We start from the raw sequence: 25,715 nt of genomic DNA on the forward strand, positions 1-25,715 counted from the left end.
ATATGTAGTAGAATATTTCAGCACATTGACATAACCTTAGAGGCATGCAGAAATGTTGGTGGGATGGCTTGGTTAGATTATGACAGAAGTTTGATACAGAGATTGATGGTCTATAAAATCTAGGTCCGTGGCTGAATATATTGCTACCCCAGGGGTGTCAATCAGTTGTCAACCGCAGGCTACTTAGACAGTACAAACAACGGATTTGCTTTGGCTTTATCGACACAGTGAAAATGGATGTTGTAAGGCAAAGGGCATGGTGTATGGAACCAGTGTTACAACCCCTCAATCTAATCCATACCTGGCCTGCACTTTTTAGCCATATTGTTATCCGGACGTATCAGTGATGGAACTATAACATCTCATTGGTAAAGTACTTTAGGGGTTATATTCCACCTCCACAGGGACCACTAAGGAGATGAGTGAATTAACTACCATTTAATGACAATGATTTAGGTACATCTACAGCTTCAGTTTCATTTGTATTTTTCCATGAAACTTTAAACCTGCTTTGAATATATACTCAGGCCGTTTAATAGTCAAACCTGATATAAGGTTAGATATTACTTTATTCTCTAGGAATCCATCATAACTCACCATTTATTCTGAATTTCCATTTTTAAAGTGCCAGTCAGTGGTACCATAGAGAAGCAGACACAATTTGTGGGTGATTGGGGATTTAACCTTATTAATGATGCATCAGAGCCTGTGGGCTTTGGTTTTTATTGGGACGGCCGCTGGTGTGCTAGTGAATGGCATAGGTTAGAATAAAGTTTTATGTAAGATTTTGGAGCCTTTCCCAGTGTTGGTAGCTATTGGCATTTGGGGGTATATTTTAAGAATATTTGTATTTTGATATATTCTGATGATAAGTAATTCTGGAACTCAGAGCCCAGCACCACTGCCTTCTAGTCCTTGCTTGTTTCCTAACTATGAGTTGCTGCTCAAGATTTCAAGTCATTTTTCCAATTAAATTTGTGTCTGCTTTCTTTCTTTATGCTATTGATTATTTATTTTAAGTTATTAATGTTGGTAACATTTAGTCCCTGACATTCCTCAGATAGGCCTGAACAGAGAGACAAAACTTGCATACAGTGAGATTAGGACAACTGTACATTTGGAGAAACCCTTAGTCTGGCAGACAATACTAGACTCTTCCATCTTGATTTATGGTTCCCCTCTGAAGATCTCAGTAATGCCCTCTATGCTATGTAATCCCCATAAAATGTACATTTTTGGGTCTGCATTGTACGTTGTATGTAACACTTCTTCCATACCAACAATCAGGGGAGGGCTGGCAAAATTCAGCCCGGGGGGAAAGACTCAACTCAGCAGCTTATTTTAAAGGGCCAAAAATGCTGGTGACCCATTGACCCAGCCCAAGATAGCCATCTATGGGAGCGGCCCGGGGGGCAGATGTCCCCCTGCCCCCAACCCCAGCCTGCCCTTGCCAACAATAATAAAACTACAAAGGCAAAAGTATGTACACAAATCTACCTCCTGTTTCTTTGCCAAATACCTTGAATTATTTGGATCTTTAGTGCAATGAGTAAAGTGCATATTTCTCCTGTGAAACGTGTTTATCAAAATTGAGTATCTCTTTGAATTTCTGGATGACCCTACAGGAATGTATAAAGGAATCAATTATGATAAAAGGTTTCGAATCCCACATAATATTTTCAGTAAACTTTGTATGTGAGCCAACCCTTCTTGGCCAAGATCATGTTTGGATCCAGGACATTAACTAGAAAGGCTAAATATGCTTCTCACTGAATAAGTGCTTGATAAACATTACATACAGTAATTATTTTTTGACTCGTTTGATGAAGAAACTGACTCACAGTATAATGCATGACTAGGTTAAAGAACATTTTTAATTATTTTTCTTCTTAGATCCTCTTTTTTGTGTGTTTACATACTTTGTGAACACTGTAAATGAATGAAATTGCTTCCAATCTCTGGTGGCCACAGAGTAACATTAGCAGTAATCTGTGCTAATGTTTCACAGAATTAATCACTGCTGTTAAACAAGCAAGTGAGCTCTACCCAATTATCATCTTAGGCCAGTGCTAAAAAATTATTTACACCTAAAAGACTCCAAAGAGATGCAGGAAAAAAATAAAAGAAAATTCACTTATTATGAAAGAATAATTTCACCTGTAAGTTTTTTTTACATTTTGTTAAGTGCGTATTGTCGCTAACCAATAACGATTGTCGAACCTCGATTTGTGTTTCCAACGCACAAAGATTTATTCGCAAAAAGTAGTATAATATATTCAAGCGAAGTGATAATAAGTACAGCCGTTACTTATCGCAGGCGCTCTGGATCCAGTGCAGTCATTCAATCCTGAAGTCTGGGGACAAGATGTCTGAACACTAGATGAGAAGCTGCTGCTTGTATGCACACAGAAATACAGTAATACAATGGAGATGGTATAGCTTGCTTCTATTGGTCCAGGTTTCAGGAAGGTCCAAGGGGTTGTCATCATTGGCTAGTTCATACTAAAGAATCCAAAGGAGGGGGTCATCTCTCCAGGGGGTATGCTCTGCTCTTCCCGCCAAGATTACTTAGTCTTAAGTAGTTCATAATTCCCTAACATTCATAACTTGCGTATGCACTCTGCGATTCCTTCGCAGAGTGAACCAAACAGTAGCAAATGTTAAGAGGTTTATTATGATACCACACATGATATGATTCCTTCAACCTGTTCCATATATTTTACTAATGTGCATATAACTTATAATATATAACATAAATACTACTATATTTCGACATAAATGACTATGTGTTGCAACTACCATTAGTGTGTACTATTTTACAAGTATGCGTGTTTGTGCGAATGTATGGTAAAAGACCAAATACTGTTGCTGCCACGTGTTGCAGCTGCGTACGCCCTTCCACGCCGTAGCGTGCCCTTATACGCCGTAGCGTACCGTACGCATCTTTTCAGACAAAGACAACCAAGTTTGCTCGACTATAATTGAAATGACTTTATCCAATTTGTTGACTTCAACAATTTATTTAATAAATTATTTTATGGAAAGCATTGTCACAAGGCAGCCCCTGTCAACATTTATGAACCTTGCTCCCCCCAAAAATAAAACATAATAGGTAGTCACAGGATTTTAAGGGGTATATTTACTAAACTGCTTTTTTAAAAAAGTGGAGGTGTTGCCTATAGCAACCAATCAGATTCTAGCTGTCATTTTGTAGAATGCACTAAATAAATGAAAGCTAGAATCTGATTGGTTGCTATAGGCAACATCTCCACTTTTTCAAACCCGCAGTTTAGTAAATGTACCCCTAAATATACAATAGATCAGTAGTGAGTAATGGGGAGATTTACAAAAGTGTGGCTTCACCAATCCACAGGTTTTCCTGCTATTGGATGTGTGATTTTTAGCCTAGGCAATTTACTAAAGGCAGAACCAGATATAAAAGTGCATGAAACAAAGCCGCAAGCTTTCAGACCGCATTTGTCGCGTGGACACCTTACTGGAATACAAAGGGTCCTATTTATCAATGAATAGTGAAAAAAAAGTGATTGTGATAGGTGAGATAGCTCAAAACATTGCAGTCACCTGTCAGAAAGGCAAAAAAGTAAGAAAGAAAAAAAAAAGTGTCTCCTTTACCCGTTGGGTAACTTCATATAAATGTGTAAAATATATAGTGCAACCTATTGTGGAACTACAAGTGCCAGAATCCACTGACAGCCCATAAGTGTCATGGCATGCTGGTGCTTAAGGGACTACAGGTGCCAGCATACACATGTGCAATATAAATGAGACTTCAATGTAAGAGTAATTATTGCCCCAGTAAGATTACTTAGTATTGCCCCAATAACAGTAATTAGTGTTGCCAAAATAAAGAATAATTATTGTCCAAACAAAATAGTAATCATTGGCCAAATTTTGCCCAGATAAGTGTAATTATTATTGTCCTGATTAACCAGTAATTATTAGCCAAATAAAATAAGAAATGTTGCTCAAATAAATCCTCTTTTGCTCTCAGTCCGCTGTAATCCCAATAAGAAGCTTGTAATTCAAAAGTTAAAAAACCCCTTTAGAGCGAACGGACTGCTATGTTTGGGGTCAGGGTGATTAAATTGTTAATTTTTATGGGGTCAGAAAGATAAGGGGAGTTTAGAGCAGCCAGTTGGACAGTGAGATCTAGATGCTTTACCCCGCACCTGAATATTCAGTTCTGTACAGCTTGGTCATCCCTGTCTGTGGCCAAACTGCACAGATCCAGCCGTTCAGCAATCAGACCAAACAACCGCATTGCACGGTACGTGACCGGCTTATAGCTAATGTTCATTGTAATTGAACAAAATAGAACTAGTTATTTCCAAGATTTTGTAGTACGCTTTTGTAGGTTGCTTTTTCATCTTGGGGCTCCATTATTCTTAGAAAAAATGTATTAGGAAATAAATATCATCTTAGTCATAAAAAATAAAAAAAAAAACTGTGATCAGCAAAAATTTCTCATTCTGAGGATCTCTGCAAAGGTGTAATGAGGGATATTTTCTTACATTATGTCTTGTTTAGGGCCATTTTCTTTATAATGACTGCCATGATAAACTACAGATTATTTAGCTTCCTATCTAGTTATGCTGACATGTAATAAAAGTATGTGAAGTTTGGCTATGCTGCAGTGGGGTAAACCTGAAAATAAAAAGAAGACAATACTTACCTTGTGGTCAGCTGGCGATCCGGCTCCCTCCATGGTCTCCTCCTCCATCGCGCTCCGCAATGGATGTCGGGTGGGCGTGATTACGTCAAGTCCGACATGCACTGCGAGCGCCGCACGGAGGAGGAGACCATGGAGGGAGCCGGATCGCCAGCTGACCACAAGGTAAGTATTGTCTTCTTTTTTTTCCAGGGTTTTTTTTTTTTGTGCTGCCTCCGATGGGCCCCCCTGGGCTGCAGGGCCCCCAGGCACCTGCCCATTGTGCCCAATGGGAAATACGGCCCTGTACATAACTAAGTGTTACAAGATCATATAAAATATAGCATTGTGAGTGGTCCTTTATGCACACAACCTGTAAGTCACTCCCCTTTACCTCATTTATAACAATATCTGATTTTTCTCATTCCTTCAGTATATTTTTTTTTGCTGAACAAATATTGATTTATGAATTGTGGACATAAGGAGCTGCCTTTCAGCCTCCTCCACACCTAGGCACAGACCTGCTGTCCATAAGACTAAATACAAGCCTGATTGTGAGGCGCAGAATAAGTAAATGAATGTAAAGTGCAAGATATTAGTTCCAAAAATAACAATATTTGTTACAGATAGTAAAAAGCCTCTTGGCTTTCTCATTGATTCATGGATTAGGTTGACAGTAATGTGATATCATTTAAACAAATGAACAACTACACCTAGCATGCACCACACATTGGGATATAAATCTATTTAACCAGTATCGCAGCATGTGTCCCAAAATAAGGTTGATGCTCGATAATAATTCCAATCAAATTCCAATTATCGGACATGTTGGAATATGCGATCAGATGATGACCGCTATCGGTCTGTGTGCATGTGGTCATCTTCTGGCAAAACTAACAATCACCAATGTAACCATATTGGGCACTGATCCTGGTGCTCAACGCTAGGGCCAACCAACAGGTTCAGTCCATGAGTGGCCATTGGTCAAAATAAATTGCCACAAAATTAATAGATTTTTATGGAGATATTTCAGTAGTTAAAATATTTAACATTGAATGGGACCAAACCTCACAATTGTACACAAGGTAAAAGTTGTGACTTGTGGGTGAGGCTTGTGTGAGGCAGCAATGCTAACCACTGTGCCAGTAACCATGTCATGACTAATAGGTTTTCGCCTTTTTATGAATGAGCAAATTCTTTACATTTTTTTAATTAGTTGTTTTCATCTAGAATAACCTTAGTCTTTTGGTTTACCAGAGCCGGGAAACAAGACAGGTAAAGCGTTCCTTCCATAGTATACTGTATTTTTTTTTTGCAAGCCTATTATTTAGGCAAACATTAGGAATACTTTTTTCAAGATTCAGCTCGTTATAACTTTTGCACAATCAGTACAACCACGTTACCTAGCCTTCCAAATTCTAGAGCTACCCTGGCCAGTTTTAGATGAAATGGGACCCTGGACTTAAATCAAGATGGGGCCCTCTCTATGGTGGATGATGGACCAGTGAGTTAGTACTGTACTTTTACATGCCCCATTGGCAGCAATATTACACAAACATAATATTGTACATGCCAACATTGTTTTTATAACTATATATTTCTTAACACCTTTGTTCCACTGCAGTTGGAGAGGATGCACATTGCTGCATTAAAATACATTTATCAGCAGCTGCTGCAGCTGATCTTACCTGACGATTTCCCTCAGTGCCTCACAGAGCTTGCCTTGCTTTATTTTCACTGAAGTAAAGCTGACAGCATATGCCCACACTGCAACTTGCTGATTCCTTAGTTAGCAGAGCACGCTCGGAAGGCCGTTCCAGTATGAGCAATGTGTCAAAAATCCAGGAACCAGCTCTAAAATGTAAAAAATTGTCATATGCTTTGCCATATCTGGTGCCAGGTCTAATATATTGAGCTATATTTGGTGGCAAGTGTAATATGCATGTGTGTATGTGCCATGTCTTATGTCAAGACTAAAATACAGACCCATAGATGTTGGCAATGATAATAGGCCAACTCATATCTGATGCCAAGGCTAATGGGAAGACCCATACCTCCTGCTAGTGTAATACCCTGCACATCACAGGTATATATACTGTATGCACTCATTCAGAAAACTACAGTTCTTCAGAGTGCCTCTGGGAAGTTATATGCAAATTGTATCTGCTATTTTGAGATGGTTAAACTGCAGTGAATGAACTAGAAGGTTGCAGGAGATTCTTGGGAAAAGGGAAGGAGCCAAAAACGGACTGGCTAGTGTGAGAAGTGATGTGTGTGACTACTGGCTGAGCTAATACAGGATCTTCCCACAAAGAGCCATCATGAACCAAATCATGATCCAAATAGCTTTCAGGGAAAGCCAGGGGTCAGAATCAAGGCAGAAGTTGCAGGACAAATTCGGGATCCAAAAGAGTAGTCAAACCAAGGCAAATCAGAAGCAAAGGAAATAATCTGATGCTGAGAACAGGAAGCATAGGCTGGATGCTGGATCAGGGGAGAGTGCTGGAGTAGGACAGACCTAATACTCTGGCACCCCAATGGTGCCATTTTTTCCTTTGTATAGGGAGGCTAAATAGCTGTCTACGGCGGTTGGTGACGTCACAGACTGCCGCCAGAGCTCAGAATCACATCCAGTTGCCAAGCATGCACAATAGTGCCGGAAAGCTGGCCGGGGATAAAGCATCCTGTTGCTGAGCATGGACTGCGCCTGTCAATTACGTCAGACACACATTAGCCATATGAGGTTTACACACATTTCTGTACACATGTAGAACATAATCAAGGTATACATAAGAAGACATAATGATAAATTACTACAGAAATTTACTAAAGATAGTCATGTGTGGGCAAATTTCAATGAAATATTTATTTTCTATTTTTCATAATGCTTCAATTTGTTCAACAAAAGATTAATTAAACATGAAAGGTAAAGAACAAAAAAGAAAAGCAGTCTATGTTGCTGCTTCCATCCCATCCAATACCCACCGTCAAGTTATTCGTGACCCATAGCACTTGTTACAGCATATAATTAGCTAGACCCGCTGGGCCGTAATGCACCTCAAACAAGGATTTACTGCTACCCTGAATGGATCACTTCAGAAGGGGTTTTCATGTAGCCATGGGTCAATTGCAGAGATCCAATATCAATATGTCCTCAAGAAGCATTATAGAAAGACTTGACATGGATGGCAATCCAGAGAAGGGTCATCCCTCAGGACTTTCACGAACAACCGGAACCTGGGCCGATATTGATAATATCCCTGGTGCATCATCTATGCACATTTTATGGCACTGCTCCTCTGCCCCGCCCTGTTGGATGCCCTGGAACATGAACTCATAGACAGTACCCATGAACACCCTTTACCTATAAGGTCATCCAGGAGGTCTGATGCCTTATGAACTCTGTTAAAGACACTTTGTGGCTTGCCAGGAATCTTCTTTATTTAAAAGGGAGAAGTCGATACAGGCTGATCTGCACAGACTTATCCGCAGCCTGTCTTGAGGAAGAATAGGACTAAACCACCTCTCCTTCCCTGCTTCCCGCATGTGCCTGACTTTCAGTAAAGCTTCAGTGATTCACGCCCCACCTGCCCCTTTTTGCGACCCCATTACCATCACACAGTTTGACCTTGGTTGGAAATCTCATTTATGTGATGAACGAATAGTGCATTGCGTGATGTATAGTGTATACTGTCACAACATAAGCCCCATGCCCTGCACTGTACTATAAAGTGTGTCTGACTCATGTTTCTGTCACGGGCACTAGGAGTCTTTACCCAGTATCACCTGCTGATGGTCTTATCAGAGCAGTAGAGTTGGTATATGATACTCTGATGGCAGGGTGATAATGGAACTGGAAACAGCAGATGGTTAGAGAATGCTCAGAAAGTCTATGACTAGCAGCACTGGTAAACAATAGGTAACTGAACACAAGGATCTGGATGGACAAGGACACGTGAGGGTAGTCAGTGGTCTGCGCACGGCAAGTTGTACCACTGCTATAGTGAGAAGAATGTCCAGGAGTAATAAGGAGGTGGAAGTCAGCGGTCTGCGTATAGCAAGTTGTACCGCTGTCTGTAGTGAAGGAATGGAATCCAGGTGAAGGTAACGGGGAAGTCAGTGGTTTGCGTGTAGCAAGTTGTACCACTGCTTATGTGAGAGGATATATGCAACTGGTGACACAGGGAAACAGGAATCAGTGGTTTGCCTCTAGCAAGTTGTACCACTGAATATATATGTGAGAAAGGACACGAGGAGATAAATGCTATGCAGAGTCTACACGGGTACACTGAACTTGATCCCACGTTGAACTGCACACAATGATAATAATGAATGAACAGCACTGCACAGATAAACAAAGTCACTCAAATAGTCCAGCAAAAGGAAACACAGTCAATAATAGCAATAGTCTCAGAGGATGGAAACTCCGGAGGAGAACAACTCAGTCCAGATGGATATGCAATACACCAGCACAGTCAATGAGAAGTATGCATACCGTGGTTCAGATGAGCAGGCTGTTAGAGATAGCTGCAGGGATACCTGAGCGGCAGGGAACAGGCGAGATGAGAAGTCCTTGCAGAATGGAAGCGGCAGGTAGGTGCAGCGCACTTGTAGGTAGGCCAGCAAGGACGACAAATACTCAGGAAGCAGTAGTATATCGAATAGAACAGCAGGAGACCACGGGAGAGTTGAAGCGATGTAGCATAGCTGGAAGCCGAGGAGCGTAGACTCGATGCTAACAGGCAAGTTGACACAAATGGACACACTGTAGAAGCAGTAGGCAGCGGGTCAGCTGACGGCAGGTAGAATGCAGACTGGAGCGCTGAGACGAGCAGACTCTGTAGACACGCTGAAGTAGCGAACAGGAATCTGCTGCTGGAGTCACGATGAAACACAGGAGAGTTTGCAGTAATCTGTAACTGTAGATATACGGAGGCAGCGGATAGGAATCAGCTGCTGGAGTCACGATGAAACACAGGAGAGTTTGCAGTAATCTGTAACTGTAGATATACGGAGGCAGCGGATAGGAATCAGCTGCTGGAATCACGATGAAACACAGGAGAGTTTGCAGTAATCTGTAACTGTAGATATACGGAGGCAGCGGATAGGAATCAGCTGCTGAAGACACTAGGAACACGAGGAATAGAAGTGGTCTGGAAACCACAAACGGCAAACAGGAATCAGCATAAGCTAAACACACGAGCAGGCACTGGAACACCTTCAGAGACTCATGAGGATTGAGACTCCAAGATCAGGCAACGTGGTATTGACCACAGGTGCTTAATATAGGGAGTGTTGCCTGATCAGCCAATTAAGTTAAAGGAACAGAACTGAAGGTTAAAAGGGACTGCACATGCGCAGTACCTGATAATAATGGACGGACACGGTTTCTAGCTACCCTAGAAGTAGCACTCACAGTCTGGTGAGTGACAGTTTCATGGCATATTGTATTTCAGCTATGCTAGTACACTTCAATGGGATATCTTGTACTGGTTTATATGTGTACAAGTTAACCCCTGCATGATACTCATGCATTCTAGTCAAATCAAGCTACTTAAGGTGTTAAAAAGGTTCTTGTCATGCATTTGGGCCTAGCCCAGGCCTCCTCAGGGGAAGAGCGTTACTTCCCGACGCAAGTGCCCTTTTTTAACGTGGTTTTGTCCACATGTCGCCACCTCATCATTTTTCTCCATCACCTCCTCCTTCATCTTCATCACCACATCCTTCGTCAAGCTACTTAAGGTGTTAAAAACTCCCCACTGTCACCCCCGGCAACCACCAACCACTCCCAACTGTCACTTCTCCTTCAAGAAATATATAGGTCAGTGTATAACTCTGCCCAGCAGGTGGCGCTGCAGCTTGGTGGGGTTTTTTTTCACACACGCCACTAGGCATTTATATAGTAGATGCCAATAAAGAATCAATAACGAAAATAAAAAGCTTGTGTTTGTACTTTTTTAACTTTAAAATGCCTCTTTAATAAATATTAACTTCTGCACTGCTTGTGGTGGCTTGCTCTGTAGTTCCGGGAAAAAGCCAGGATGCTGTTTACTTTTGACAGCTTTGCTCTCATTGTATTTCTGTCACTTCTAGTTGCTAGGGAGCCGGGACGCTGGCGCTCTGTTAAAGTGATCACATGATCGCAATTAGCCTACTGCCTGCAGGTGGCTCGCATCCTAGGGAGCTTTCTGATTGGGCCTCATAAGTTTAAATTGCAGGGAGGGCTTAGCCTCCCTGCCAGTTGTAGCGTTGGGCCTGCACCTAGTTGCCTGCTCCTTTTGTTGTATGCTTGCTATTTTGATTACAAGTTGCCGACCTCCTACCTGTATCTGGATATTCTCTGCTTGCTGCCTGCCTCAGCCTTTTGGCTTGTCTAAGGTTCTTCTTGCTCGCTGCCTGCCCTTGACCTCTTGCATCCTTACTCATTGCCCTCTGTATAACGCGTGGTGTATTGCACTGCCAGTCTTCAAACAAAAATAGGGACACATCTAAGAACATCAAATTTCAGGGACAGATTTGAAAACCCTGGCAGCTCTGCATATATACTGTAGAAGAGTTATTTATTTTGTATAGAAAATCAATGATTAAGTTAGTATTTATGCATAGTCAAAGCAAATGTTTCCCTGCATTAGATTTGGAATCAGTTGCATTTTTAATTAAGTAACATCTCTATTTAATTTGATAAACAATCAAGGGTATAGTGATGCCTAAATATGATATTTAGAAAGCTAAATATACAAAAGGTACTTTAGCGCTAAGTAGCTTAATTACTTTTTTATGGATAATATATTAAAGTTTATTTGTATTTATTTCAACATTTTTGCATTGTGGAGTATGTTTAAGGTTACTCAATGCTATTAATATTAATATTATCTTAAGCAAAGCACAGAAAAAGAAATATGTGTAATTATAAAGATTTAAAATGTATTCATGTACCATGAAATTGAAAACAACGTAACAGTTACAATAATATTATTTATTCAGATAACAGTTATTGCATTACTAAAATCAATCTACTATAAAACAATACATAGATAGACAGATAGTAATCTTTCTTATTATGCTGCTGAAATTGTACTTCTCTCTCATTTACATATAAATGCCCTTTATACTAGGCACAGAATGGCAACAGGAAAACATATCTCTGGAGCAAATAATATTGGGTCATAAAATGTTTATCCAGTGGCACCGTTCTCAGCATTTTATAGTGTAAAATATTTAGTTCTCGCTATCAGTAATGGAGATGTACATAACTTAGTTCTACAACAGACAAGCATTTTGGAATTGGAACATTCGCAATGGCAAACTTCAAATATTATAATTAGAGAATAGACAAAACAATTATTTAGTAAGCAGAACAAAGCCAACGCTTTTTATTAAATTCTTCATAAAGTCATAAATACTTCCCTGGTTCCATGTTAGCAAAACCCGATTACTGTTATAGTATGTGGTAAGTTTTAATATTGTGGCTATTTCGGTTTTTGAAAGATATCAAAATATTACTTTTTACTGTGATAAAATTAGACAGAAGTTTTTTAAAAATAATAATATTTAATCATTGTAAGATATGACCGGAACAATTTTGTATTGCTTTTCATAAAGTAAGCCACACAAAATCTTTTGTATAATGTATTGTGATGTTAAATACTTTTGTGTCAAAAAAGACAAAAATATTGTAGGAGTGATACCTTTATTGGTAACAAAATAAAATGATTATATTTGCTAGCTTTCAGAGCTCAGAGGCCCCTTCATCAGGCAACTTTACAATTGAATGACTGAGGAAAAGGCACAACATTTAAGAGCTGTTACATCAATAAATTTGTACAGGGGGAGATACATCATTAAGATAAGCTAAAGTAATAAAGTAAATTGTTAGGGATGGAAGAGTAAAGTCCTAAGAGTTCAGAGATCTGGAGTTGCTCTGCTGGGGGGTGTGAAGTGTGTCCATGTAGTGGGTCATAATTCCAGGTGGATTACTGCAACCTCCTCCTCACCGGCCTCCCCCACTCTCGTCTCTCCCCCCTCCGCTCAAGACTCATCTACCTCTCACGCCGCTCCTCCTCTGCCTCCCCTCTCTGCCTCGCCCTTCACTGGCTCCCCTTCCCCTACAGAATTCTTTTCAAACTCCTCACCACCACTTACAAGGCTCTCTCCCACTCTACTGCCCCTTATATCTCTAACCTCCTCTCCATTCACACTCCTGCCCGCTCCCTGCGCTCGGCCAATGACCGTCGCCTCTCCTCCACTCTGATCACCTCTTCCCATTCCAGAATCCAGGACTTTTCCCGTGCAGCCCCCCTTCACTGGAATGACCTCCCTCGCTCCATCTGCCTCTCTCCCACTCTGTACTCCTTCAAACGTGCACTCAAAACTCACCTCTTTCTCAAAGCCTACCACCCATCCACTTAACCCCTATCTCCTCCGCTCATTCTCCCCTCTCTCCCATTGCCTCAACCGCCTCCTCTTGTGCCTGGTCTGTCAACCCTCCCTTAGGATGTAAGCTCGAATGAGCAGGGACCTCTTCCCTCCTGTCTCCTCACCTGTTCTTCTGCTCCATGCTTATTGCATCTGCCTGCCTGGAGTTTCTGAAGTATTGGTATTTTTTTTTCTTGTTCTGTACTGTTTCACCCTGTATAGTCTACTGTTTGTACTGTGTACGGCACTGCGGAAATCTTGTGGCGCCTAACAAATAACTGATAATAATAATAATAATAATAATATTGAGTCCTTGAGTTAATGACTGGAATGTTCTTATCAGTTTGAATTCCCATATTTTTCTCTTCCTGTCATTTTTAAGGCCTTTTAGTGTTAAGGCTTTTAAATCTGTCATACTGTGCCCTGGTCCAAAGAAGTGTTTACCCATGGGGGTGTCCAGACACTTCCAAGAAGACAAAGGGCTGGACTTAGAAAGGACTTAGGAGAGCATACTGCATTCCCTCTTCCGTTATGCAATGTGACCTCACTGAGTCACGTGAGGTCACATGACACAAAGCTCAGCTGCCCTAGGTCTACCTTATGCTCTGCTAAAGCAGAGAATAAGATCAGGACTAGCCAACTAGGGGGCCGCAGGTGAAGGCTCTGTGGGCTGCCTGTAGCCCACCACTATTTTAAGACCCTCTTCCCTGTTCTCAGTTAGCTAGTATTGACTAACTGTAAGCCTGGCCATTGATATTGAATCTCTGCAATTGACCCACGGCTACATGAAGCCCCCCTATAAAGTGAACCACATAGGCAGGTCCAGCTAAGTATAGGTAAATCTGTGACAACTGCTATGTGTGCCTAGGAACTTGGGGTGGATAGGATATAAGCAGCTACAAACTGTCCTTTTCTTTTTTCTACTTTGCCCATTCATGTTCATTTTACCCCCCCCCCCCCCCCCCCCTGTGAAGTTATTTTAACTCTTTTGGTGAACAAATATAAACAGTTTAAAAATAGAGATCATAATAGTAGTAGCATGCAGTGTTTCATCATTCTGTATTGCTGTGTATACTTATACATTGATTATGTGCTACATGTGTACAGAAATGTGCATACAACCCATATGGCGTATAGTATCACACTGCAATTATATCTTTTATGCGGCTTTAAGCTGTTTTTGCTTATAGGTAGAAGTTATTGATCTTATTTCACTAGATAACTCACAATCTCTACTTGATTTTTAGATTGATTTCAAATAAATGTAAAACAGTATTTCTCTTTTATGTTGCTGCCTTAGGAATGTTTGCTGTTTAAGGAATACATTTCGTAGGAGTTATGCTCTTTTATAAATGAATAAGGTTTTAACTGAACAGATGAAAAACCGTCCTTCATCTGGTCTAGCTATGATAAACAGGCTGCTTACTAAGACCTCTTTTACCTTGTGTTGAAAGCAGGATTACCCCACTTGAGAACCACAAAGGACATTTCCAACACCCCCTACAGCAGTATATATGTACATTGCATGGTAGCGAAACAACTTTGTGTACTCAAGATTATACACATATTGTCATAAAGAATCATTGTACATAATATTGTGTGTAGTGTGTTGTAAAAGTTAATTATCTAGTTGAATCTTTATAATTCAATGCAGGCAGGTGGGTGCCATAAATAATGTGGGTCTGTTGTTTGTTCGCAAGGGTATCATCATTGTCGTTATCATCGTTGGGCAGCACGGTGGCTTAGTGGTTAGCACTTCTGCCTTACAGCACTGGGGTCAGGAGTTCAATACTGACCATGGCCATATCTGTGAGGAGTTTGTATGTTCTTCCTGTGTTTGCGTGGGTTTTCTCCACCATTTAAAAAAAAACCACATACTGGTAGGTTAATTGGCTGCTAACAAAATTGACCCTAGTCTGTGTGTCTGTCTGTCTCTGCCTACTGTCTCCGTCTGTCTGTCTGTGTGTGTATGTTAGGGAATTTAGACTGTAAGCTCCAATGTGGCAGGGATTGATGTGAGTGAGTTCTCTGTACAGCGCTGCGGTATTAGTGGCGCTATATAAATAAATGGTAAGAATACTCATCATCATGATCATCAGCTATTTATATAGCGCCGCTAATTCCGCAGCGCTGAACAGAGAACTTACTCACATCAGTCATTGCCCCATCGGAGCTTACAGTCTAAATTCTTCAACAAACATGCACAGACTGAGAGAGACTAAGGTCAATTTGATAGCAGTCAATTAACCTACTAGTATGTTTTTGAAGTGTGGGAGGAAACCGGAACATCCAGAGGTAACCCACGCAAACACGGGGAGAACACACAAACTCCACACAGATAAGGCCATGGTCGGGTATATAGCTAGGATACAAACATTCTTAGGTGTGCAACTTCATTGGAAGGCTAAGCAGGAATCCAAGTTCTGTCCGTTTGTTCTACCCATTATCAGTAAAGCTGGCCGTGTGAGACAGTATTCCAGGCCATGAGACACAGAACTATTCTCTACTACGGCAGCGAACAAAGGCGGCTGCTATCTTCCAATCGCCATCAAGGACTGCTAAATCCCGCTATTCAATCAGAGAGGTGACCCAGACATTCTAGTTGCTTTTTTCCTTCTATAAACTTTGGGGTTAATGTCTGTCTGTAAATGAGAATTATTCAATGTACTGTGTGAATTTTCAATAGAAATGAACTCATTTTACCCTTTTGGAGGTGTGCCCAAGAGATTTAAGAACCAACCAGAAGATACCAATGCTGGTATCTTCACATAACTCATTATAAATGCTGAGTAGGTAAATACACACCTGCATTTCAGGATTCCCATATTTTAAAGGTTATTTATGAAAATGCAGAACTGCAGGCCCACTGCGCTAATGACATTTTAGGATGACCTGCTCCTAATTTTGCATGAATAGATAGCACTTTAAAATGGCACTGTCTGTGGGACTTATCATGGTCGATAGATTGAGGTCCTTCCAAACTAAATCTGGGCCTTTGATTTAAAGTCTACATTCTGCTTCTAAGCCTCTGGATTTTGTTTTGAGGGATGAGATTTAAATGAAATTCAAGCTGTGGATAGGCCACAATTACAGAGGGACACACAGCATTTTTATCCCCCAGCAAATTGACTTATTTTGTCCAACCCCTCGGATTTGGAAGACATTAGGCCATGGCCGATACATTTAATGGGATGCATTTTGTACTTCCTGGTTCTATTAAATGGGGAAGAACACTTATTGGTTGACATGATTAAACAAAGATATAAATGGCATGTAAATGGCAGTTGGAGACTGCTACACTTTAGGTCAGCTGTGTGCTTAACCTCCCACATAATCATCTTCAAACAAATATGAAACATCTAAACATATGTGAAATCATTGTAGTGGTGCTGAGGAGCCAGATCTTGTGTCATCACACAGGGACAGGAAGTTTTGAAGCTCTACTGTCTGCTGAATTCAGTGAGTTCAACTGTCATTGCTGTTGCCATCTCTGTTCCTCATAGAAACGTAGAATTTGCCTGCACATAAGAACCACTTAGTTTGCCCATTTTTATTAACCTATGGTAACCTCAAACCCTATTTGATCCTTTATTCTTTGTAAGGATATCCTAATGTCTATCCCAAGCATGTTTAAAATGTTCTACTGTATTAGCCTTACCACCTCTGATGGGAGGCTATTCCACTTATCCACTACCCATTCTGTGAAGTAGTTTTTCCTTAAATTTCCTCTGAACCTACTTCCCCCAGTATCAGTGCATGTCGTCACATTCTAATATTTCTCTTCCTTTGAAGAATGTTTCCCTCCTGTACCTTATTAAATCACTTGATATATTTCAAAGTTTCTATCATACCCCCCTTTCCCTTCTCTGCTCAAAACTATACATATTAAGATCTTGTAGTCTTTCCGGGTAAGTTTTTTGCTGTAGGTCACCATTTAAATTGTCCTCCTTTGAACAGTCTTTAATGTATTTATATCCTTCTGGAGATATGGCCTCCAGAACTGAACACAGTATTCTAGATGAGGACAAACCAATGACCTATACAGTGGCATTATTACTTCTTTCTTTCTGCTACTGATTCCTCTACTTATGCAACCAAACATCTGACTTGCCTTCCTCAATGCTTTTATACAGTGCTTACCTGCCTTTACCTCACCTGCAATAGTGACTCCTAGATCCCTTTCCTTCTCAGCAGTTTCCACTATAGTGCCATTAATACTATATCCTTTGGGTTTTTGACACCCAAGTGCATGGTTTTGCATTTTTGGGCATTAAGTTGTAGTTGCCAATCTCTTGACCATTCCTCTAGTCTACCTAGATTATCAATTATTTGTTTTACCCCTCCTGGTGTGTCTACTCTGTTGCATATCTTTGTGTCATCTATAAAATGACTTACTTTCCCTTCAATATCATTTGCAATGTCACCAATAAATATATGCATTATGCAGCACGGTGGCTTATACCACTTTCATACTGCCGCCCCGGCAATATCCCGGGTTTTTGAAGCCAGGTTTTTGCATGGGCTCGGAGCGTCCCAGCTCAGAAACACCATTCATACTGCACCTCGGACCCGGGAATTTCCCCGGTTGACCCCATTCATACTGCACAAGTCTGTGCCCTGGCAATTTGTGGGAGTCATCACCACAGCACTTTTCATTGGCTGAAAGCTGTAATATGATTCTCTCTCTCTCTCTCTCTCTCTCTCTCTCTTTTGTCTCTCTCTCTCTCTCTCTCCCCTATGCAACTATGCAAAAACCCGTGTTGCACCATTTATAGTGCAGGCAACCCGGGTCCGACCTGGGAATTACCCCTCGATAAATCCCGGGTTGAAGACCCGGGTTTTTAGACCCGGGATTTTTCACTTGTACCATTCATACTGCACCAAGACCCGGGTCGTTTCAGCTCGCCCCGGGAAAAGCCCAGGATTTTGGTGCAGTATGAATGGGGTATAAGTGGTTAGCACTTCTGCCTTACAGCACTGGGGTCATAGGTTCAATTCCTGACCATGGGCTTATCTGTGAGGAGTTTGTATGTTCTCCCGCGTGTTCGCGTGGGTTTCCTCCCACATTCCAAAAACCTATTGGTAGGTTAATTGGCTGCTATCAAATTGACGCTAGTCTGTGTGTCTGTCTGTGTGTGTGTTAGGGAATTTAGACTGTAAGCCCCAATGGGGCAGGGACTGATGTGAATGAGTTCTCTGTACTGCGTTGCGGAATTAGTGGTGCTATATAAATAAATGGTGATGATGAAATTAAAAAGCACTGGTCCAAATACAGATCCTTCATCATCATCATTATTTATTTATATCGCACCTCAGATTCCATAGCTCTTTACAATTGGGAACCAACAGTAATAAAACAATACTGCGTAATACATACATACGTAGAGGTAAGAAGGCCCTGCTCGCAAGCTTACAGTATATGGGACAATGGTTTGATACACAAGGGTAAGTCTACATCATATTGAATATTTGTCCAGCTAGAATGCAAAGGTTACAAAGTATTTAGTGGGCTGAATGCTCAGTCCCACAACTATATTGGTCAGAGGGTTGTTGTCTTGTGTTTGCTGTGCAGAGGGTGGTAATAGGGTAACCTAGTTAGATTAAGATGGTGGTTGAGGAATATTATAAGCTTGTCTGAAGAGGTGGGTTTTCAGAGAACGCTTGAAGACTAGAGGAAAGTCTTGTGGTGCGAGGGAGAGAATTCCATAAAATGGGTGCAGCCCAAAAAAAGTCCTGTAACCGGGAATAGGAGGAGATGATGAGAGGGGAGAAGAGACACAGATCTTGGGCATAATGGAGGTGTCGAGTTGACAGATATTTTGAGACAAGTGAGGAGATGTATATTGATGCAATTTTGTTGATGGCCTTGTATGTTAATAGAAGAATTTTATATTGGATTCGTTGAAAAACAGGCAACCAATGTAGAGACTGACAGAGTGACTCAGCAGATGTAAAATGATTTGCAAGAAAAATCAATCTAGCTGCTGCATGCAAAATAGATTGTAGGGGCTCAAGTCTGATTTTGGGAAGACCAGTAAGGAGGGAATTGCAATAATCGATGCGGGAGATGATGAGTGCATGAATTAAAGTTTTTGCAGTGTCTTGTGTGAGATATGTACGTATTCTGGAAATGTTTTTTAGATGTATGTAACATGATGTAAATATAGAGTTGGTGTGGGGAATAAAGGATGGTTGCGAGTCAAGAAATACAGCTAGCATCCTTGGGTAACTCCACTGGTAACCTTTCCCTCCTGTGAATGCACTCCATTTACTATAACTCTCTGTTTTCTATCATGCAAACAAGATCATATCGATTCAGCCATCTTTGAATCCAATCCCAAGCTTTCAAGTTTATTTAACAGTCTGCGATGTGGGACAGTGTCAAAAGCCTTACTAAAATCCAGATAAGCTACATCTATGTCCCGCCTTGATCTATTACTTTAGTCACTCAGTCAAAAAAGTCAATACGATTTGTTTGACATGATTTTCCCCAAGAAAATCCATGCTGTTTGGGATCCTCTAAGTTACTGGATTTGAGGTATTTTACAACGCTTTCTTTTAAGAGTGTTTCCATCAATTTTCCTACTACTGATGTAAGACTCACTGGTCTGTAGTTGCTGCCTCTATGTTGCTTCCACTTTGTGCAGTGGGACTACATTTGCTCTTTTACAGTCTTCAGGAATTACTCCTGTAGCTAGTGACTGGTTGAATTATTATGTTAATGGTGTTACCAGCACCCCTTTAAGCTCTTTTAGTGTCCTTGGATGTATCCCATCTGGCCCCATTGATTTATCTACTTTCAGTTTTGAGAGTTCTGTTAGAACCTTCTCCTGTTTAAGTATACTTGTGTCTACATCATTTTTATGAGTATACTTGCATCTTAACTGTGGCCCCTTCCCCGCTCTGTTTGAAGTGAATTCTGGGCAAAAATAATGATTAAGATGATCCTCCTTTGGTGATCTTTGTCAACTCCTTGGTGAAAGCAGCTGCCACCGAACATGGGGAACAACTGTCTTGACTCTTTTTTCCAGCAATGAGCCTGACACTAAAGAAAAACACCAGACTAAACACAGTTACTACAAATTGTCAGATAACCACAAGAATGTCAGTACATCATGAAAGCAAAAGCCTTCCTAAGAACCTGCAGAACAAGGACATTTTCCAGTCTGTAAATGACTTTTTATGCCCATAATTTTTACAGCACTTAATATCATAGACATAGCCCAAATATCTGACTTTATCTTGCGTTGTATGAATATCTGATCCAGGAAATATTGTGTTCTGTAATGAATGCTCATTAATGGTTCATTTGGTTTATATTGTTACATTTTATTTCATCTTATGAACATTGAGTGAACTCATCTGGAATAACTTGTCATGCAGATAATTGTAATTAATTGGAAAATTAGCAACACATGATTTATTCACAAAAGGATTCTGTAGGAGAAATAAGACCTCCAACAAACAATACAATCAGGGCCAATTTAAATGATGTGTCCCCAGATCAGTAACAAAGGGGCCAATGTTTTCTCACCCCTGCTGTGATCCTGCCATGTCTGCATATAACTTACTTACAATACCACCAAGCTAATAAGGTGTATATATTTTAATTTAAAATAAGAGCATAGAAGCAGATATTTCTCCATAAGCAGTCACTAGAAGCCTAAGAAAGACAGGAGGGAGTGCAGTCTAACATAGGCCCAGTTCAGTAAGGGCTTACACGGGTAATGGCGAACAGAGGCAGGACGGAGCAGAGACGCAGATAATCATGGGTGCAGATACTCGCTAATGATGATGGTCGCCAGCACTAGTTAGCTGCTTCTGATTGGCTGATTGCAAATTCCCCTCTGAAACTGATAGGTGCTTTCTTCATTGGTCGCGCATCAATTGTAGTATTTTGTGGCCGTATCTTAAATATTTTGATTGCTACTTTCATTTGAACGCAAGTACTAATATTGTATCTGCTGTATTAAATCAAGCCTAATAGCGAATGTGTTTTTCCCTATCAAAACAAATGATAACAAACTTTTCTTGTGCTTGTAGCCTGGTTGTGTGCATGCGCCTGTGGGTGTATATATTGTAGAAGTCGTATAATTGGATGAACGAAAGTATATTGGTTAATATTGTTTTACTGTGCGATTGCGATCAGTGCGCCACGTAACACGTGGCATGGTGCGATCACGTGGTAAAATACGCACGCACACACGTGCGCTCTCATATTTAGTTATTTATATATTTTATATTTATTAAGGTTCCAATCCACATTCATTTATTAGTAAAATGTATTAGATTGTATATTTATTAATATATAATACTGTAGTAAAGGTTTTTATGGTTCAGGTGTTTTAAAAGATAAAGAGTTTGGTCTCATATTAAAGCTTACTTCACCAGCATTAACCCGGTGTAGACGGAATAGCGATCGCATATAGCGATTGCAAGATACAAGCAATATGAGATTAATGCTCAAAAAAATACTTTTGTGTGGGTCAGTTTGAACTGGTCATTCAAAGTCAAATCATGGGAACAATAGGGTGGGGGAAGTTTCCGCTCACCCTTTGTAAGAATCAAATGAACTGACCTATAACTTGCAAGGAACTGGAATACCATTAACCCTGGACCAATGAAGACCTCACTAAGTGTTATCTGGACAATATATACAAGCATGCTGGCTTTTGTTCTCTCTCTCTCTTTTGATGTTGGAAACGTGACCGCATGGCTGCATTCATTGAACCTGGGTGAACCCTATAAGGAAGATGTAATGTATTCAGTGTTTTTATACTTTCCTGCTTTAATGTAACATCTTTAATAGGCATCATGTATTGGCTATATTGCACTGTATTGTACTTATTTATTGAACTACTAAACAAATTGCTTTTACAAAATAAATTGCTTGTCCTTCGGAACCACACAAATCGTTTAGACAATGCTTATTGGAAAACGATAGAATTACTTTAATAATATGACCAACGTACATCTGGTGTATATGCTGCAGGCGCAGAGCTGGATGCATCTTCCAATGAGTGGGACTCAGTTTATTGCGTAATACGCAATTCTTTTAGTAGAAATTACCAGAATCATGCGTGTGTGGAGACGCCGGCTCCACACACGGGCCGCGGGCCAATCACGGCGCCCGGCCACGGACCAATCACGGCTCCCGGCCGTGATGAGGTCATAGGGAAGCGCCTGGCCCGGGGATATTGTCGGCGGCCACGTGGGAAGCGCTCTGTTCGGCGGGAAGTGAAGCTGGAGGAAGGACGTCCGGACACAGCGCAGCACCCTCAGCAGCAGCACCCTCAGGAGCAGCACCCTCAGCAGCAGCACCCTCAGCAGCAGCAGCACCCTCAGCAGCAGCACCCTCAGCAGCAGCAGCACCCACGGCAGCAGCAGCACCCACAGTAGCAGCAGCAGCAGCGGCACCCACAGTAGCAGCAGCAGCAGCAGCACCCACGGTAGCAGCAGCAGCACCCACGGTAGCAGCAGCAGCAGGACCGAAGAGGAGTTACGCTGACGTCGCGAGCGGAGGACCTAGACCAGGTAAGACCCCAGTGGGGACCACCCCTCCCGGGCCCACGCCCGCAGGCTATCGGACACTCTTTACCCGGGCCCAGGGCCTTCTGCCGGCGTCCTTTAAGTCTGCCTTTCCATTTGGTAGCTCCCGTTAGACCCAATAGGGCACCAGGCCCTGAGTAGATTCCTTAGGGCGCGAGGCCCTCAGGTCACCCCTAGGCTTTAGGCCCTGCCGTGGAATTCTGTCTTTGTTCCCTCTCTCCCTTTTTCCTAACCGTATCACCCTTGGGCAGAGTAGGACAGGAACACACACACTCTGCTTTGATATTACACTTTTCCGTGTTAATAGTGTCCTGAGTATTGTACTGTCAATTGAGTATTGTATTGTGAGTATTGTACTGTCAATTGAGTATTGTATTGGGGGGGTATTGTACGGTGTAGTGGGTGGTTGGGGCGTGTTGTGTCTCCCTGCAGGGGTCGGGAAGTGGTGTGTTGGGACTGAACGCCGGGTGGACTCAACTCGTTCCCGAGCCGTGCGTACGGCCTGGAAAGGGCAAGTAGGAAAGCTACATCCCACCCCAGGGAGAAGGACCGAGGAGGGTCTCCCGAGCCGGTAAGTATTGTCTATCCCCTTTCCCTTCCCCCTTCCGTGTAGACCCTGGTGGGGCAGATCCTTGGGCGGCGGTGTGGCACGACTTCTTCGCGGGCTGGGAGAGATCAAGGTCTCCCTCGGTGCCTTGGAAGTAGTGTAGCACAGCCCTTCTGAGTTCCGAGGGTGGTTCGGGCGTTCCGCGGTTCCACTGGGGCAGTACAGCCCTGCCCTGGTGAGTGACGGGGTTGGTCACGGCCGTCCACGGTTCCATTGGGGTGTCCGGCCTGAGTTCCGGCAGGGTTGCTTGACGGTTCCAGGGCGGACGGTGCCTCGTGGGGTAAGACGGAGTCCGCCCGCACGCCGGCAGGAGACTGACGCTTCTGGGTGGGGACTGTGATACCTCGCGGCGCACCGCCGGCGGAGTGAGTCTTGTCCCCACACTTGTGGCCCTCTCCAGAGGGGAGTAGGGAGTTCGGGCGAGAACGTTCTCTACCCCGAACTCTTGGAGCCGCGTGGCTTGGCCAGAATAAAACGGAGAGTCGCCAAGCGGGGCTGAGTAACCCTCTAGTCCTGGGTGGCATTCCGGACACCCCCTTCCACTTCCCCCATTGTTTTCGTGCCTCTGTTCCTCTCGCACGCAGGAGGGACCGTGACTGCAGCAGAAGCCTCCTGCACTTGACGGGTTCCGCCCATAGCGACCCTCGGGATCAGGTGAGAACCTTTCCTCATTACAGGGGATCCTTCGAGACGTTCTTCGGGAGTACCGCTCTCACATTTGGTGTAGTCGGCAGGATCCCGACAGGTGACTATGGAGCCCACGGGCAACAACAACGCTCCAGAGGGCCGGCCGTCTGGAAGGCCGGCGAGCGAGGAGGATCTGCCTAGTGCTGCCGGGAACGTCCCAGGCGACGTGGAACCAGTAGGGGAGCCGGCGGAGCGCTCCCGAGTTGTAGCGATAGGGGCAGCTCTTTCTCACGTACCGAAGTTCGATGGTACGAACATAACGTTAGCCGACTGGGAGATGCAGTTACGAATGGTCATCCGGCTATATGGCGTGCCCCCAGACATGCAAGCGGAAGTGGCCGTGCTCGCCTTGGAGGGAGATGCCCGCCAGGCCGCACTTCTATGCGAGCCTGAACAGCGAAAGACTTTGGCGGATGTGTTGAGGGTCTTAAGCGATGTGTATGGGGACAAGTCTACCACCGCGACCCTGCGCAAACGTTTTTTTACCCGATTTCAGCGAGAAGAGGAGACCATCCCCAAATTCGCTATAGCCCTCCAAGGCCTGCTGGCGAATTTGAAGAAAAAGGACACTAAGGTATTAGGAGAAACAGATACCGTACTACGGGATCAATTTATCAACGGCTTACGTAGTGAGCACCTGCGAACCTATATGCAGGACCGATTGGAATTGTTGCCGAGCATGACCTTCCATCAAGCACAAACCACGGTCATCGCCCGGGACGACAATACAGGCAGCGGCCCGAGCACCATGGCCGTGCAGCAGGTCCGCGCCCCCATCCCAGCGTCCGCCGCACCATGGGAAAGCTGCATCCGAGACCTGACGGACGTAATTCTACAGATGAAGGAGGACATGGGACGGATGCAGAAGCGGATCGAGGAAATACCGTCTGGCCGCGGGGATAGAGAGTATCCACGGAATGAACTAAGGGACGCCCCACGGCGACGCCCAGCGGACGGGCCCCGGTGTTGGCAATGTGGGCAGGTGGGACATCTGGCCCGTAATTGCCCCAATGCCGCACCCAGGCCGACTTTAAACTAGAAACCCTTGCGGTAGTGGGACCCACCGCAAGGGAAGCAGACTCAGAACGACTGATTGTTAATTCGGCTGAATTAGTAGGAGAGTGTCCCGTAGTTTTGGCTCGCTTCCAGGGTCACAACCAGCATTGCCTATTAGACACCGGGTCCCAGGTCACCACGATGACGGCGGCCTGTTTCCAAAAGAACTATCAACATCTACAACAGGCCCAGACAGGGGACTGGATTCATCTCACGGCCGCCAATAATCTACCCATCCCTGTGGTGGGAGTCGTGTGGATGGAGGTGGAGCTCTACGGGCGCCCGTTGGGGAAGCAGGGCATTGTGGTCATAGACAGCCAGGAAATACGACATGGCCCCGTGATTCTGGGGATGAACATCCTCCGAGGATTAGACCATATGCTGTGGTCCGAGAGGGGTCCTGCTTACTGGAAGAAACTGGGGGTCCAACGACCGGTACAACAGGCGCTACAGCAGGTGAACCGCCTGCGAGTCCCAACATTTCCCCAAGGCCGTCCTGCTCCCCTGGGATCCATCCGCACAAACTATCGGCAGGAGGTGGTCGTTCCCCCTCGGCAGGAGCTCCTGTTGTGGATGAGGGTGGGGACCAAGCAGAGGCTCGAAGGCCGGGAGGTGCTCCTGGAACCGGTATCCTCGGGCGGGACGGAGGAGAGCAACCAGAGGACGCCGATGGTTGGCCGCGCACTGGTCAGGATACGGGAAGGACGAGTCCCCGTTCGTTTCTGCAATATG

The sequence above is a fragment of the Mixophyes fleayi genome, chromosome 2 (genome assembly GCF_038048845.1).
Source record: "Mixophyes fleayi isolate aMixFle1 chromosome 2, aMixFle1.hap1, whole genome shotgun sequence".
NCBI classification, from domain to species: Eukaryota; Metazoa; Chordata; class Amphibia; order Anura; family Limnodynastidae; genus Mixophyes; species Mixophyes fleayi.